This window comes from Engystomops pustulosus, chromosome 11 (genome assembly GCF_040894005.1).
Source record: "Engystomops pustulosus chromosome 11, aEngPut4.maternal, whole genome shotgun sequence".
Classification (NCBI taxonomy): domain Eukaryota; kingdom Metazoa; phylum Chordata; class Amphibia; order Anura; family Leptodactylidae; genus Engystomops; species Engystomops pustulosus.
Window position 1 is genome coordinate 54,861,831 of NC_092421.1, and position 15,981 is coordinate 54,877,811.

Below are 15,981 nucleotides of genomic sequence, written 5' to 3' on the forward strand. Positions count from 1 at the left end.
TGCACAAAGCTGTGTTATGGCTTATTTTCTGCGTAACAAATTACACTTCAAAATGGTGGTATTGAAGACAGCACGAAGTTAGAGAAGACAGAAGATGGGCGCTGAAGCCAGCAGAGGACACGCACGGACATCGGGGGAGCAGCGCTGCACGTCGGGGCCACCGGAGGGTGAATATATAAGATTATTATTTTTTAAATATTTTTTAAGTATATGTATAAGTGTATTGATTCGTGTATAAGCCGAGGGGACATTTTTCAGCACATTTTTTGTGCTGATAAACTCGGCTTATACACGAGTATACACGAGTTTTGGCACATCGGCGCCGGCTTTCACGCGACACAAATCGGGGGAGGGTCCGACGGATTCGGACAACGCGCAGGATTTAACATCGGAAATTGTGGCGCAAGACATGCACTTACAAGCACCGGGAAGAAATACATATTTTTTTTTATCACTTTTTATAGCATTTTTTGTGGGATTCAATAGGTAAAAATCATATTTTTTGGCAATTGTTTACAGTTTTTTTTACGGCGTTCATCATACAGGTTCAATAATCATTTACTTTTATTCTACAGGTTGTGACAGACGCGGTGATATAATATAGGTGGGATTTGTGTTATGATTTAGACTTTAGAGGAAAAACGATTCGGTCCCTTAGTGAATGACCCCTAAGGGTTTTTTCCAGCTACATAGATAAAAATACATCATCATAATACAGAACCTGATGGATTACGATGTGGCAGTACACCCATTCCTTAGAAATCTATAGTACATGGATGTATTGGTAGTAGGTGGCACAAAATCTACTCCTGCCAACTGTGTGTGAACCCATATTTTACAATACAATGCCAGACCCTGCATACACGATTTAAATGAAGCCTTCCATGACTTGATACAGTTCTGATGATCTTGTTGCTCCAAAGTCTATATCAGGTTTTTCACTCTGTAATAACTTTTTTTTTTGCTATTAGTGTGAATATTGTGAAGGGGAGAAACAAACAACGTCTCTGCGTGAATTCAAGGACACCCTGGGGTGTGCTAGTAAGAGATTGAGGAAGGAGAACATTGTCAAAAAAACGAAAAGAAAGCAGCTTTGAGGGAAAAGGCAGAGTCCTCCATAAATCAGCGGCCGGACTGTTATTTTGGAGTCTGTGTTGTTTTTAGTTAACCGCAGGATCGCCTTAGCTGATGCTTCCAATATGTTACTTACAAGGAGATTGGAATTTCACCTATTTCAGGAATATACCCCATGTGAAAATGAATTTTGAATGAATGATGCATCTGTAGGCCTTTCATTTACTGAGCGATCTCAGCGAGTTTCAGGAAAGATCAATTCTCACCAAGCCATTTGCAGCTGACAGACTTGAACATGCAATAGGTCAAATCCAAAGGGCTTCATTCAGACTGTGCATTGGCTTTTATCAGCAGATGAGACTGGAATTGCTGCAAGGTTCATGCTGGGGAAGATGCTGGAGGCATAGGGTTTCATTTACAGGGATGCTGCATGGTGCACTACTCTATATAATATTCCTATAGAGTTCTATAACAGTTTCAATATTTTTCATTATCTTTTATCTTGTGTCCTCATTTGTGCTCATTGTTTTGCATGTTGCCACCTTTTGCCTATTAGCTATGAATTTCTGATTATTAAAAATAAATCTGCAATCAAAATCCATCATGATAAACCAGGGGCACTTACAAGGGCGTAACTACAGGGGAAGCAACCATAGCAGCTGCTATGGGGCCCACAGTGTCAGGGGACCACGGCATCTAGGGTATTGGGTGGGAATATGCTGTATGTATGTGTGTGGTAGTGAATGTGTGTGTATTTGATGTATGTTTGTATATTTGATGTGTATATGTTGTATGTATGTATATATGGTGTGTGTATATTCTGTGTGATTGTAGCAATACTGCCCTCAACCCCCTCCCCTCGGTAGCCAGACTGTCTCCCCTACTCTGGGGAAAAAAAAACATTTACTCATCTTTCCTCACTCCCCCGGAGCAGCGCCAGCAGCCTCCTTCTTTCTTCAGCATGCGTCCACTGTACGCGCAGGCTCTGAAGCCGACACACATGATGTGTCTTAAAGCAATACTGGAAAAATTGATCCGGGCCAAAGCTTTTTTTCCCCATCCGAGTGGGCACCAGCGCTTGCTCGGGTAAGCCGGGTGCTGGTGCAGGGCCCTTGCTATATTCCACCGCTGATAGAAGGGTTTGCTTTATCAAAAATCTATTAGATCTCATTGATAATGTGTTAGTTGAACCCCCACTGGAAACACCTGTGATCGTTGCTGGCACCGATCATGGCTGGTCCACTAATCAATAGTTAATACCCTAGATCAGTTAACCCTTTAGATATGTCACGTTTAGTGAGGTCATCGGGGACGGTCCTAGGGGCTTTGCGGGCAGTTTTTAAAGGTTTTACATTTGCCATTGATGCAAACATGGGTGCTACCAGTGCGGGCGAGCTTGAACGCCGAACTCAAACTTCTTCTAGCTGATGTCTGCGTTCTGGGACCTAAATGGACAATGTTCAACACAGACCAAGGTCCAACAATAACATAAGCTTAGAATGTAATTAAAACTAGAGATGTATAAATTCCCTTATGGACAGAAAAGCGCCCTAAAATTGCCAAACTCCTTCAATGTGGACTTCCTGTGGTCTTTTTCAAAAAAACTTCAACCTTCTCTAATCAGACAAATACAGATTGCAGTATTATTGACATTCCTAAAATCTCCCTGCAGACATAAGATCCTTAATCATGCACCGAGACCCTCTGATATTTGGCAGAGCTTGCGCTCCATTCATTCCATCTACCCATATATATTTATATGAAATGTTCCTGTAAGATTACCAAGAGGAGTCTGGGCAGCACTTGTCAGCAACAAGTGATTCTTGTAGGGTTCCCTGTGGCCTCTCAGAAGCACTAGATGTCTGAGATAAGGAGTACATTCCCAGACACATGTGATCCGGCATATGAAGAGGATATTCATCCCTACTAACCCAATAGTCCTCTCATCATCCTGGGAAAGAATGGTGAGAAACTGGAAGGGTCAAATGTAATTAACGAAACCCATTGTCGTGACCGAACATCAAAATGTCAATCACATAGTTTTACATTCTCAAAGTGGAAAGAAATGCTACATATTACACGTTTACTGGATTTCTATAAATCAAGTTGTCCACACCTTAATAATAAATGGGATTAACATAACACAATGCCCTTCCCGTGTCCCTCAATGTGTCCTCCCCTCATTCCCACAGTATTGTCAGTGCCTTATTCACATATAAATACATAGTTCAGTGTATTATTATGTAAAATATACATTCAGACAGGTCCCTTCCCCCATAGATGCTTATAGCTACAATCCAATTTATAGAAAAATCTGGCCTTGTGTCCTATCATTGATTTCATAAGCACATTAATATTACAAAAAAGGATGACAGACATTATTCAAATATATTCATACTTTGTATATGTTGTATTCTTTAAAGGGCATCTACCACCAGGATGAAGGACTGTATGCAAATGAGCCCGAGGGGCTCCAGGCTCCATAGGTGTTAATGGAGCCTGGAGCCCCTCGGGCTCATTTGCATACAATCTTTCATCCTGATCGAATTAAGCCTCCTGGCCAAAAGGAATCATTGGTCTTCCATTGTACCTTTTCAGACTTGCTGAACCTTTTAGAGACTGAGTGCCCAAACTACAACCAAAAGCGACATATTTTTCACAGAGTGCCAAGTGCCAATTTAAAGTAACTTATTGCTCCCAGCTCTGTCACAGATTCGAACGTATTGGTGTCCTGAAGACACCAATACAGTACAAAGATGGAGCAATGCGGATTATTATTGTAGCTTCCCTCTAAGGTCCTTCTAACAGGATGAATCACAGGCCCTGAGAAGGGGCTTCAATGATAATCCAGCTCTGTCCACTCCTCCTGTACTTCAAGTAACTTTAAAATAGTGCAGAATATGGCACGTTCTGTGTTCCCTGTGCCTGCAGGAGGAGGAGTCCTGAATGGTGACCTTTGTGCTGGGTGAAGGCCTGGGTGCCCACAGAGAGGGCTTAGAGTGCCACCTCTGCCACCCGTGCCATAGGTTCGCCACCACTTTACTATAAAGATGTAAGGCCGAGCAGTCAGACACATTTGATGAGGAGCAACAGACACATTTGAGCCCAATAAATATTTAAGTATATTTTGGAAATATCATTGGATTTCCCTTTAAACATTCCAAATGTACCTACAGTGTCTATTGCATACAGTAATAAAAAAAAAAAACATTGACAATTCTGTCTGGGATAACATGCAGAGAAAGAGAAGGAATTGACCAAGTTCACATCCACAAAAGATTTGTTCTTTGTTCTATACCTCTAAGACAGAGTGTAACAGGTCACACAGACAACAGGAAGGTACTTGGAAGTTCCCAGCAGGAAAGTCTCTATGGGAAGTGTCCAGGGGGAAGAGTCTGTGGACCATTGGACCCTCTGGACCACCGCGGGAGATGGTATGAGGCCCGCGGTGGCAGCCAAGGTACAGGGATGTGCAGGAAACAGTCCAAGCCTGGGATGACAGCAGGAACACAGAGGAACCGCTGTTGTGGAAACCTTGGAAGTTCCTTTGGAATGCTGAAGATACGGCCAGGAAGGGAGGGAGGTGCTGGATCATAAAGGGTGAGCCGGATTTGCCAGCGCCAATCAGGAGGATGCTGGCCCTTTAAATCTTGAGAAGTCAGCGCGCGTGCAACCTAGGCCTGCAGGGAAGATGGCGTGCGGCCTACACGCTGGGACCTGGGGCACAGCCAGGAGAGGTTAGTGCGGGCAGGGAGACGGGGACAGGCATACAGTGGAGCACGGGTGCACCCATGATCCGCGAGATGGATCGCAGGAGCACCTGTGACATAGAGGTGGTGAACCTTTTAGAGACTACTTCAAAAACCCACTCATTTATTGTAAAGCAACAAAATGGCAAATTACGGTAAGTCGCAGGCAGCCAAGGATGTATCGCTTTAAACTAGCACTGATCACGGCACATCCTGGGTGGCCTCAGACTGCAAAAGAACGCCTTAAATTCTGTCTGGGTTTATGCCCACAGAGAGGGCTCTGAGTGCCTACACATACTGATACTGAGCAAAAGGCAAAGGGTGGTCATGCCAAACATTGATGTGATTTAGACTTCTATCTTGAAAAGCATGGAAATGTTAAATAAAACCTTGAACACTTTGCTTACAGAAGGTTATATGTTACTGTTGCTGAGGTTATGATGAGTAGCTCAATGCCCTGACCTGCACAAACATACTGGGGCTCATTTACTAAGGGTCACATGCACACTTTTGTCGGACTGTGCACCGCTATAGGGGATTAAACAACTTCCACATATATTTAATAAGTGTGTGCGCTGGGATTGTGGCGCACACAACCCTTTTTTTTGGCGCAGCTGGGCTGGTTTTTATGCGACCCAAATTAGGGGTCGTTCGGACTGAGCGTGGGATTTAACTTTCAAATTGTGTCGGAAGCCCAAGCACTTACATTCACAACTAAAAAGATGGTGAACTCTGTTGGACCTGAGCGGAGAAGCGACACATTCATGGGCGCATGATCTTAGTGAATTGTGGCACAGTGCATTATAGTCAGACAATACACTTTCAGTGAACTCTGGTGACCTTGTAAGTAAATGTGCCCCCCTATGTTGCCCCTGTGTTCAGATTGGATTTCTCCCACTGTCCAAGACCTGGTGGCTTTTCAATGATTGTTGAATGTGTTTTTGGAATTTAGATCCCCACTAATGATGATTTCTATTCAGAAATCCAGGATATTAGCAACAGGAAATAAATAATTGATAACCATGAAATCTATCATTCGTATAATGTAGTAGGTAGGATACCTTTTGTCACTTCTGCTATAATATCGCATTGTATGAGGACTCAACCTGCTTGCCTTTCAGGTTTTCAATCTCGAGTCTAATGCATTCTGTTTCAATGCAAACTAGAAATAGAAAATTACTATATATGTGCATTTCAATGCTGTCGAATTCATCTCCATTCATTCTTCTGACACGGGAACAAAGATAACCTGACATTACTTGAATCCTGTCTGTATCAAGGTTCTCCTGTGTGATTAGTGCTGTCACAGGAATGAATGCACTAATGTTACTAATGTTTCATTCCGCAATGTCAATGTTCTCTTAATTGCCTGAAGGTCACTCTAGCGGTCATCACTATGGCCTTGGTATATAACTATATAGCACAAGGCAAATATGTGACCCGTCATCTAATGACACATGCCACAGTTGGGAGTTATAGCATGAGTCGCTCAAGTCTGACCTCAAACTTTTGGTGAAAAAATTGTGAATAATTTGTTAAACATTTTCACCTTCTCGGATAATTTTTAAAGAGAGATGTTGAAACCGCAATCAAACTAAATCTGACTATATTAAATATATACAGGAACGAAGTTAAAACTAGAAAGTTAGTAAAATATTTTTTTGCTATGGTAAATATTACATAGAGGTATTATTTTGTTTTTGTTTTGTGGGAGCACAACAACCAGATACCCCAGTGGTAGTGGTCAGACCAGTTAATTGCTGCAGTGACTTGGTTCTGGCACTAAAGTGAGAACGGACCTGTCCACTACCTATTCTTTTGTTTGTCCTTTAGCTGCTATGGGTGTTTTGGGTGTTAAAACCCCCTTATTTTAACCACCTTATTTCATCCAAAATAATGAAATATATAGCAACAGTCTTACCATTTACACACACATCCAGTATGGCGTCCATACATGGTCCTAGAAGGACAACAGGGTGTTCCTGTGGGTTTCAGCACATGAACCGCACAAGGTCATTGCTTGTGTCTAATGGCAGAGGACTAAAGAACAGCATCCCAAATGATGCCATAGAAAGAATTCAGCATGGTCTGTATAACAGAAGCCATGGAAAGATCTACCACCAGGAGGCCACCAATCACCATCACTGCTGTGTACAGAAGGCAAAGCCAAGGGAAGACCTACAGCGTCCTTCAAAGAGAAAGACCTCTAAATCAAAGATGACATTCAGGTGGACATTAGGCCAGGGACATAGACTTGTCTGTTTTTGATGGTCGTAAGGTGGCTGCTAGGTTGTCTAGGTGTCTATCTCCGTGTTTTATACGTATTGTAATACAGACCTGTGATCCTGGCTGCACGTCATACATCCAGATATTTGTAGATAATATTTTCATATTTCAATAAAGGTAAGTAAAATCTAAAAGGCACATGACATCCAGGGTTTCTGAACTGATCGCCTTTTCTAAGAGGTCAAGAAGGAATTTTTCCCTGCAACAAAAATTAGGCAAAAGTGTACTTTTTTTTTTTATTATTTTGCTCCCTTCTGGCTTCGTCTGGTTCAATGGCTTTAGCTGTAGGCATTGTAAACAATCAGATCACCATGAAAATATAGAGCACACTGCATGGTGTACACTGGACACATATCTCCTATACCCATTCTGATAGGTTACATATAGTCCTGTGCACTGTGTAAAGTTGTAGTGGCCTTGATAAAGGATTCTCGAACCAATCGCCTTTTCCCGGGATCAAGGATGCAGAATTTTCTCCTGCAGCACAAGTTGGCTTAAGGTGTTCAGGGTTTTCACCTTCTCCTGGACCAATTGCTTAACTACAAATATTATATAGTCATCTGCAGTGCTGACACCTCCATCCTACATACTAGCAGGACCTGAGTAACCTGAATTACATCCATGTATACATTCATGTAAAAATACATGAGTGTGTGCAATCTCTTACATCATAGCCTCTGATAATTATATTGTAAAATTGCCTCTATACATACATTTTATTTAATTGGAAAGGGGTTTAGAACCGATCTTATCCTAGAACCTTTTCCCAATGTCAAGAAGTAATTTTTCCATGTGACTTAAATTGGCCAAACATGTCCTAATTTTCATCTACTGGCACTAAATTTGTATAAATTATATTTTCTATTATTATTATTATTATTATTATTACAATTTTCAATTTATAATCCTCTCTTGTCTTTATTTCTTCACATAACATGGTGTCCAGCAGGTGCGTAACTTAAGTGGGTTCAGAGGGTGCAGTCGCAACCAGGCCCAAGAGGCTCTGGGGCCCATAGGGTGTCACTTTCCCATATGAGAAGCCTAGTACTATAAACCATACATTATAGTTGGGGACCTGGCACGGACTTTGCATTGGGTCCTTCAGCTTCAAGTTCCTTGGCCTTTTCACATAGAATCAGGTACTCTTATATTTACCCATATTTATGACCCATGGTGCTCCTGTTTGGTGGGGAAATTTGTATTAGCTTCAATGCAGTAGCACTTGAGGTACTGCGCATACACACTGAAGCTGGCTCATCTGATATAACATGCCTCATCTAATATAACTTGAACAAAGAAAATAGAAAGTGGAGCTATGCGTAATTCCTGAACAAATCCTGGAAGACACTACGAGGGATGTGACTTGAAAATACAACTAGTTACATTATCACCTCTCCTTGCAGCACAGGATGAGGTTTTACAATCCCTCAGAACTCATTACCAAGCCTTGTCGTATGGGGTGGCCTGATTATGTCTGCATAAATATGTGTATGGTGCGCCTTATCAAATATTAATACCAGCCTCACAATGTACAATAGACTATTGGCGACATAGTCTATAGTCTCCGCTAGTTGCTTTAGTAGGATGCACAGTTGCACAGTGTTAGGTTTGTGTGTTTGTTGCACTTAGTCCTGGATATTGCACTTTCTATATGTGCGAGATCCACCCTGCATGAAATAAGTGTCAGCGCTCCCGGCTAATTTATATCCGTGGCTAAAATCTTCAAGGAAACGCGGGGAATCAAGCAATCCTATATCTTTTGACAGTGAATGGCATACGAGGCAAATAAAATATGCTGAGCACCTGAATTTCTAGCTCGGGAGATACTGTAATCTAAAGGCAGCAGCAGCGTTCACTGCAGCCGACATGTGGTTATTACGATGGCACACAGTAAAAATATTATTTTATACTCGTTACCCTGAAGTAAGATTATTATAAGAATATGAGATTTTCCAAGGCAGCCTAGGAAAGGGGCGTAACTAATGGGGTAGCAACCATTGCAGACACTATGGGGCTCAGAGTGTCAGAGGGCCCCAACATCTGGGGTATTGGATGTGAATGTGCTTTATATGTAATTGTATGCATGTATTTGCTGTATGTGTGTGAAGATGTGATGTGTATATGATGCATGGTCGTATATGGTACTGTATGTATGTGTATATTTGCTGTATGTATATATGGTGTTTATATACTGTGTGTGACTGTAACTCACTTGTGTGTATATTTTTAAGGTTAAGAGGGGCCCCATTCAAGTCTGCTATGGGTCCCTGCCTCTTCTAGTTTCGCCCCTGGGATACAGTACCTTGGGGATAGGGACCAATGGGAATGGTGCACTTGCAGCATAAAACCTGTGGAAATTTAACCCCCCCTCCCCCAAAATAACTTATTGTCTTATTTTCTTTCCTGTACAACATTGTATTTCTTTCAATAGCAACATGTATCTAGTAGAGATGAGTGAATCAAAGTGGATGAAGTGGGATTGAATCTGAATTTTATGAAAACTGTGATTTCCTCATGAAACCAAAGTTCCTTGCACTTTAAGTTTTTCCTAAAATGGTGGGTTCTGTGACTATTGGTTACTCAAAGCTCCCTGATTATTGACTATTGCACTGTGACTATTGCTACTGGGAGCATTGTGATTATTGGCTATTGTGGGCTCTGTTACTATTGGCCAGTGGGGGCTTTGTGACTATTGGCTATGTGTGGGCGAGCTGTTTTGCTATCAGAAAGGACACACAGTAAAAAATACACATACACTGTCCTGGTGCTTTAAAGTAGGTATGAAAATACTTTGTTAAAAATTCAGATCAATCACAGATCAATATCTATTGGGTAGCGGTTCTCAATGCCCCCCACAGATCACATACATAAAGAGGCTGGATCTGCACTATGACCTCTGTACAGTCTACATAGTATACAACCTCTTCACGGCAACTGCACTCTTCAAACAGCTAATTATGGGGGTGCCAAGTCTCTGACTCCAAAAAGTCAGAACTTTTTTTTGTCAAAACAAAAAAAACAGGAATAGCTCTTTAATGCTGAATAATGAGCATGGTGGGTCTTCTCAGTAATCAAGCAACAAATACAAAATAAAAAAAGCAAACCATGCAAAAAAATATGTAAAACTTATGAAAATAATTGGAACCAAACTTACTGGTAGGTAAACCACACACTGGCATGGCGCTGCCACCCAACTGGATCAAAGAGAGGCTATTGGATTCCAGAAATACCTTGGCAGGGACACATATATAGGATTGCAGTCAAATATAGGCCCTGGTGTCTCAGAGGGCCCAGTATTATAAATGGCACTTGGCATACGGAGGGCAATGGGAGAGATTTTGAGCTTGGGCCAAAGACAGTCAAGTAATGTCTCTGTGCCCTGGTATAATGGATGCACTCAGGGCACTGGTCACCCAAACAAGAAAAGATCAGGCACTGACCACAGAGGGCATGCTGCTGCCATTTATATTTTTGGGTGTCAAAAGTTTAATTGTAACCGAATTGGTCTTTTTACATCTATTTATTCAAAAAATACTTTATAGGCACAATGTTCTCTATAATCCTGCTCCAGTACAGGCAGTCCCGGGTTACATACAAGATAGGGTCCGGAGGTTTGTTCTTAAGTTGAATTTGTATGTAAGTCGAAACTGTATATTTTATAATTGTAGATCCAGACAAAAAGAAAATTGGCCCCAGTGACAATTGGAGTTTAAACATTTTTTGCTGTAATGGGACCAAGGATTATCAATAAAGCTTTATTACACCTTACAGCTGATCATTGCAGCCTGGGACTATAGTAAAGCCTCCAGAGAGCTTCACCAGAGGTCAGAAGGGTCTGTCTGTAACTATGGTTGTCTGTCGGGTGGCCTTAAGTAGGGGACCGCCGGTATGTGTAGTCTGCGGTGAACAATAGAGCGATAATAGAAGACTAACAGCATGAGAATAGAAGTAGCAAGATGGCTACTGCTGTTATGCAAGCAACAAGTCCTTGAGACCCACATGGGGAGACATGCTTATACAGGCGGTCCCCTACTTAAGAACACTCGACTTACATACGACCCCTAGTTACAAACGGACCACTGTATATTGTTAATTTATTGTACTTTTGTCCTAGGCTACAATGATCAGCTGTAACAGTTATCACAGATGTCTGTAATGAAGATTTAGTGTTAATATTGATTCTTATGAAAACCCAACATTTTTAATATCCAATTGTCACAGAGACCAAAAAAGTTCTGGCTGGGGTTACAATGAAAAAATATACAGTTCCGACTTACATACAAATTTAACTTAAGAACAAACCTACAGACCCTATCTTGTATGTAACCCGGGGACTGCCTGTATATGAGTTGTTGCAGGGGTGCTCTATTCCAAATGACAAAGTCTTTTCATGGCTCAGGAACAAATGCATAAGAGGGAAAGAACGGCACTCGCCAGGCCAGCATTTTCATATACTTGATTTATTCCAGCTTATGACATAAGAACAGGGTAAGGAAGTGATGCAGAGTGACGATCCTGGTCTTACTCAGAGCAGATGTTTTGCTGTGTTCAGGATAGGTCTAAGTCCCGCTACAATCCTAGAATATAAATGCATTTTGCACAGTCCTGCTGCTGCTAACAACACACACACACAAAGGTATGGTAACAGAGAATCTCCAGGAGCAATAACTAACACTTTGTGATACTTTGTATGGTCAAAACTGCTGGTAGACTACCTTTTAAATGTTGCTTTCACAGCCGCAGTTCCTTTTTTTCAGAATTGTTTTCTGAAAGAAAAATGCCATTCCATATCCATTCCATAAGAAACAGAAGCCAGAAGGAATTGACTGTTTGTTTGTTTTTTTGTTTATTTGGTTTTTATGCTACATTTTTGTTATGATACTGGAATCTGCAGTGAAAAAGGGGACATCATAAGTCCAAAATGTGTAAATCCAATTTTTATCTCAGTATCTGTATGGAATTTGATGGTCATAGCCCACACTATCATTTCCTAACCTTCTTACAATTCTAAAATCAGCAAAAAATTTAAGGGAGAAACACACATGGAATCTTATGATTTTGTTCATTCTGATTTATTGAAGTTTCCCTATTTTTACTCTCCAGAAGACAGTATGACATGATAGGAGGGCACAGGGGTAGATAAAGAATATTTGAGAGTGGGGGGGGGGGGGGGGGGGGGACTAAAAGGAACCGCTGTTTATTAGGATAGGAGCCGTAGGTAACATGGCCAATAGATAATAACTGACTGTAAGACAGCCCATAGAGACAAGTCATAGAAGTAATCAATGTTTCTACGGAGACAAATACCAGGATCTATCAGCAAGTTTTCCGAGTACTGGTCTAAGTGTGTCCTGCTGTAATGCATTCCCACAGGGAATATTGTTTCTTCCTTTCTGAGTTTTTTTTTTTTTTTAAACTCTGTCGTTTTTTCTGTATTTGTGACAATATGGAATTTTCTCATTAGAGATCCCATAGGGGTCGCCACCCATTGTGCGAAACTCTGGAATGCGAACTCTGCCTAGAAATATAGAGGCAGTGATAATACAGACAAGCAGGCAGAATTATTCCAGAAGTTTTTACTTGTTCTTCTTAAATAATTCATGAAACGCAAAGCAAGAAGGGGCTACTGTGTCTTACACAGTAGCCCCTGCGACTAATTAGCATTTGATTTTTAAACTCGGCCAATGCAGATAAGGTCCAGGCAGGGAGGCAACTACAGGTTAGCCGCCATATCAGCTGCTATGGGGCCAGCAGTGTCTGGGGCCCCAGCACTTTCGGCAGATTTTCAAGATTTTGGGCTTTGACAGCTGTGACAGGTATTTAACTGGGGATTGTGTCGCACACGATCGCATTGTGTCGCACACGATCGCATTTTGGCGCAGCTGCGGTGGCTTCCATACGACAGAAATTCAGAGGCCATTTGACAATCCGACTGATTCGGACTCAGCGAGGTATTTAACATTCAAATTCTGTCTCAAGATAATGCACTTACATGCACCAGGAAGAAGATGGTGAACTCCGGCGGACCTGAGCGGGGAAGCGACACATGCAGGATATCGCGTGCACGATTTTCGTGAAACGCGGCAGAGTGCATTCTGGTCAGACAATGCACTTTCGGGAATTGCAACAGGACAGGTAAGTAAATGTGGCCCAATATGTATATAACAGTGCACATCTTTCACAGTACCCTGAGCGGCAGGACTAGTAGTCTCTCATTTCTACTTCCTGCTGTCTACTTATATACATAAGTGTGTATGAGTGTATAAATGCATGGATGTTTATATGTGATGTGTATATGCTGTATGTTTGTGTATATACTGTAGGTGTTTGTGTATGCCATATGTGTGAATATATGCTGTATGTGTTTATATGGTGTGTGTTTATATAATGTACGTGTATGTATATGCCATGTGTGTATATATGCTGTATGTGTTTATGTGGTGTGTGTTTATATATTGTACGTGTATGTATATGCCATGTGTGTATATATGCTGCATTTGTTTATATGGTGTGCATATGCTGCATGTGTGCGTATATGCGATATATGTGTATATATGCTGCATGTGTTTATATAGTGTGTATATTCTGTATGTCTGTATTTGGTACTGCATTTATGTGTATATGTTGTATGTGTGTGTATATAATTTGTATATGCTGTATGTGTGCATATATACTATATGTATAACTGTATATATGAGTGCATAATGTAGAACTGTATGTAAGTATATAAACATGTGTATAAATGCCTGTGATTGTATTAACATGTGTGACTGTACAGATATGTATATTCTTTGTAAGGGTAAGGGTGGGCCCCATTCGGAAGTTTGCTATGGGGTGCAGCCTCTCCTCATTACGTCCCTGGCTCAGGCACAGGGCTACATGTAAGTGTGCTAAGATTGAAAATTGTTAATGCTAGTGGTAGATTTTCTTTAAATGACCAGTAAAAAGAACGGCAGAGTAAAGCTAACATAATATTTTTGTGGCATCATATGTTGGTGCTAAAATTAAAAGCAGGTTTTATGTTATTGAAGTTGCTCTGCTGGGTGTGGGCTGTGCTGTTACCTACCTTGGTGAAGCCATATGCTTTTGTTTGCCTTATATATGTTTACTTATGGAGAGACCATCCGGAGCAGCTACAGTCACTCTCACGCCCACACGCTTTCTTGCTCCCACACATATTGACCTAAAACCTCTTCCTGGACAGAGAAATATTTAACAGAAAAATGCTGCTTTTTAATCCTTATCAAAAATCTGATGTAAATACTTTTGTGTAAAAACTACAAAAGTGCTTAAGGAATGATACCTTTATTGGCTAACCAGAAAAATTATATTTGGTGCAAGCTTTCAGGGCACACAGGCCCCTTCTTCAGGCATGGATACAAATGAAGCACTGAGAGAAAAACACAATATTTGAGGGATGTTACAACAAGATAATTAGTACATATGGTGAGACTCAATTAAGATAAGCTGGGGCAATAAAACTAGAGGTTATGTTACAGAGAGAAGGGTGATGGGCAGGGGGTGGGGGGCTAGGATGGCAGGGGTCTGGAGTTAGTCTCTTGTGGGGATTGAAGCGAGTCCATGTAATGAGCCATAAACCCAGGTGCAATATTGAGGCCTTGTGTCAGTGACTGGAAGGTCATCATCAGTTTGAACTCCCAGGTTTTCCTTTCTCTGCTGTCCTTAAAGTCACCTTTCAGTACTAGGACCTTTAAATCCTTCTCGCTGTGGCCTGGTCCAGAAAAGTGTTTTCCCACAGGTGTGTCCATCCCCTCACTTATGGTGTGTCTGTGAGAATTCATCCTCCTCTGAAGTTTTTGTTGGGTCTCCCCAATGTATATATTATTTGTGTGACACCTCATGCACAGTATCATGTACACAACATTGGAGGATCTACAGGAGAATGTGCCTGGGATTTTATACTCCTGTTGTGTGTTGGGGATGTGGACTGTGCTTGATGATAGAACATGGGCACACGTCTTGCATCTTTTGTTATGGCAGGGAAAAGTGCCCGTCTGTGTTGGTGGTGAGAGGGCACTTCTTACCAGGAGATTCCTTATGTTTGGTGGCTGTTTGTAAGCAAGGAGGGGTAGGTCCGGGAATATGTCCTTTAGCCTGTTGTCCTTATGAAGAATGGCTTGGAGATCTTCTGCAATTTTCTTTAAAATCTTCATTTGTGGGTTGTACATGACCACTAGGGGCACTCTGCACTTGTCCTCTTTCTGTTGGTATTCCAGCAGGCTGCTCCTTGGAATCCTTCTAGCTCTGTGGATCTGTCTATCTATAACTAGGGGGTGATACCCCTGTTGTAAGAATGTTCTTCTTAGTGATAGAAGGTGTTGTTCTCTATCCTCACTCTCTGAGCAGATCCGGATGTATCTCAGAGCTTGGCTGTAGACAATAGATTTCTTGATATGTTTTGGATGGAAACTGTTCCACTTTAGGTACGCTGGACGACCTGTAGGTTTTTGATAAATTGTAGTTTGTATGCTGTTGTCCCTAATGTATATGGTTGTATCCAGGAAATGTACCTTAGATTTTGAGTAGTCCAGGGAGAGTTTTATGGTAGGACGAAATTTGTTATAACTTCTATGGAAAGACAACAGTTCATCCTCAGATCCTGACCAGATGATAAGCAGGTCATCAATATAGCGGAAGTATGCTAGAGGTTGAGTGGCGCAGGTTGTAAGAAACTCCTCCTCTAGTTTTGCCATGAACAGGTTGGCATACTGTGGTGACATTCTGCTCCCCATGGCACTTCCCATACACTGCAAGTAAATGTCCTCACCAAAGGAGAAATAATTGTGATGCAGTACAAACCTGATGAGCTGTAGGACAGGTTCTGTGGCCATGTTGTTCTTCTGCAGAAAGT

At 41.5% G+C, this 15,981-nt stretch overlaps 1 long non-coding RNA gene across 2 annotated transcripts in view; it reads left to right on the top strand.

The window, feature by feature from the left end:
- LOC140105933 (uncharacterized) overlaps positions 1 to 1,623 on the top strand; it is a 63,152-nt gene extending 61,529 nt beyond the window's left edge. Inside the window, exons 3-4 of one of the 2 annotated variants that reach the window (XR_011850682.1) lie at positions 10 to 150; positions 972 to 1,623. This is a non-coding gene — a long non-coding RNA (uncharacterized lncRNA). The remainder of the gene's footprint in view (positions 1 to 9; positions 151 to 971) is intronic. The other variant, XR_011850681.1, reaches the window with a different exon arrangement.
- Positions 1,624 to 15,981: the final 14,358 nt, after the last annotated feature.